Here is a 2,838-nt window from a genome sequence, read left to right as displayed (position 1 = left end):
AAAGAAGCCTCCAGCAGCTGCTGCTGATCAGCACTGATTGGCTCTCTGCACAGAGGAACACACCATTTCTCTGAGAGTACACTCTGACAATGAGCAGCTTTTCATGGAGCTTGTTGTGCATGTATGATTAGTAGAGACCATCATTTTAAATTCACATTAAATATATTAAATATTCATATATTGAGTTTTTACTTTTCTCCCTTTTACAGACATGCCAACTTTATATCAATCCCACCCATTACAAATCGTATATCTTATATTTAAACATGTCTGCATGATTAGGGCTGAACCTTTCTAGACATATATATATTTATATGTCTAGACATATATATTTATATATATATATATATATATATATATATATATTAGGGCTTCAGTCGATTAAAATATTTAATCGCGATTAATCGCAAATTAATCGCACATTTTTTATCTGTTCTAAATGTACCTTAGAGGGATATCTTTCAAGTTTTTAATACTCTTATCAACATATGAGTGGACAAATATGCTTTATATGTTTATTTATTATCATTTGAACAATGACAAATATTCTCATGAATATTAAACACAACAACCTGAACATTACAAATATTCGCCTCAATTCAACCTGGAACCTCTCTCATACAATAATACTGTGTGTGTGTGTGTGTGTGTGTGTGTGTGTGTGTGTGTGTGTGTGTGTGTGTGTGTGTGTGTGTGTGTGTGTGTGTGTGTTTGTGTGTGTGTGTGTGTGTGTGTGTGTGGGGGTGTGGGTGTGGGTGTGTGTGTGTGTGTGTGTGTGTGTGTGTGGGTGTGTGTGTGTGTGTACTGTGATGGATCGTTGGACCTATGTGCAGCTCAAGGCATATATGCTCAAATGGGAGCTGCCTGGACGCTGCAATCATGTTGCGCGTACTATCCGTGCTGAGTGTGCTGACTTTTCGTACAATGTCCCACTGTCTGGCTACCTGCATAAAGTCAAGTGCTCGGCGCAGTTGTCGGCGAAATGTCATTGAAACAGCTCCTTATATCCGTTAGCGCAGCTAGCTAGCACCAGATGCTAACAACAACAACAACAACACGTAAGGTGTGCCTCGCTCGCGCGAGTCGCGCCACACAAACACACTTCCTCCCGGTCCTCCCGATGGCCAGTCCGGGCCTGCCGGTGAGCGTGGAAGTGTGGTCTGCCACAAGTGGGCGGCAGGAGTGGGGCTGACAGCATCAGCTTGTAGATGGTATTTTACACTCGATGCGCTCTGAAACTACGGGGCGGCCGAGGACAAAAAATACACATGCGTTAATCGCGTTAAAATAATTAGTGGCGTTAATTTTTTTTTGCGTTAACGCGTTATTAACGCGTTAACTTGACAGCCCTAATATATATATATATATATATATATATATATATATATATATCTCTAGACACATATATATATATATATACAATCTGATACTGGGTAAAAACTCTGAAAAAGCTCCATTAAATATGTTTTGAAAATACCCTTCCTCTTCAGAAAACAAAAAATGCAATACAAAATATTCAAATAAAATGGGCAAAAATATAACTTATACTGCTCAGGATAAACATTTAAAGTGCTGGAAAGCAGAAGTACTTCAAATAAAACAGTTGTTCCAATGCTACCTGGAACAGGAAGAAGCACAGCTACGGGATTTAATGAGTCTTCCTCGTAAATGTCTCGTCATTTTGGCGAATTTATGTTGTTATCAATATGGGAGGCTGTGGCTCAGTGGAGAGTGTGCTGGACTTCAAATCAGGGGATAGCAAGTTCGAGTCCCACTGCAGTCTGCATGTCGTTGTGTCCCTGAGACACTTCACCCCAAACTGCTCCTGTGGGGATTGTCCACAGAACTGAATGTATGTTAGTCGCTTTGGATAAAAGCGTCTAACAAATGACATGTAACGTAATAAAGAAATTTTCTATCGTGCTGATTTACAGTTGTAGGGTTTTTTCTCCACTAATTGGATCTGTTTCTTAGTAGAAACCAGGCAGCTGGATATGGTTATAAAAACAAGGCAAATACAGAACATGTCCTAAAGTTGTAGAGACAGGTTTAAATGATTGTGCATCCTTGATGGGAAAACCATGTTTTTATTCTCTGGTCTTTGTTAATTTTTATTTTTATTGCAATAGTTGTACATTATTGATGTTAAAGTGGACCTATCATGCTATATTTGAATAATATAGTGTAGGACCATACCTATATAAGGCATATTTATACTTTCTTTTAAAAAAAATACCAAACAGATCATGCATTTTAGCCATGCCTCATTTCGCTCAATTTGCACTTGTTTTTGAAAGGGCAGATTCAGTGAGAACAGCACCACCTACAGGCCTGGCATATGTACTACAGCGTCTCCAGCGCTTTCGAACGGCAATGGCCGTGGCTATCTCCTCCTGATTGGTGGAGTTGGCCCAATAGCCGTAGCGCCACTGTCCTGACGTCAGGACAGTGTTCAAATCTGGATCAGTTTTTATCAGATCCGTTGCAGCCCCTTTTTTAGAGATTTGGGTATGGAGGAAAATAGAGAGGGTTGTGTTTTCTGACACTTGGTGAGTTCCCTGGAACACCGGGGACACATATTCATGTAGAAAAGACGTACAAAAGTGCATTTTGCATGATAGGTCCCCTTTAAGTAGACGGCATATTCCACTTATCGGATGTGTTAAGTAGAAAACCTGCAGGAGGATATGGTTATTTCTAAAATGTGAGATTTATCTCTGGAAAATACAGACGAGAATATTTCTGGAGAACTACTTAAAACATTTTATATTATACATTTCTCAAAATAAGAAACTTTAAAATAAACATTGTTAAAATCCCTTTAAATGAGAAAAACAT

Source organism: Trematomus bernacchii, unplaced genomic scaffold (genome assembly GCF_902827165.1).
Source record: "Trematomus bernacchii unplaced genomic scaffold, fTreBer1.1, whole genome shotgun sequence".
Classification (NCBI taxonomy): domain Eukaryota; kingdom Metazoa; phylum Chordata; class Actinopteri; order Perciformes; family Nototheniidae; genus Trematomus; species Trematomus bernacchii.
Note: the sequence above shows the minus strand (reverse complement) of the source record.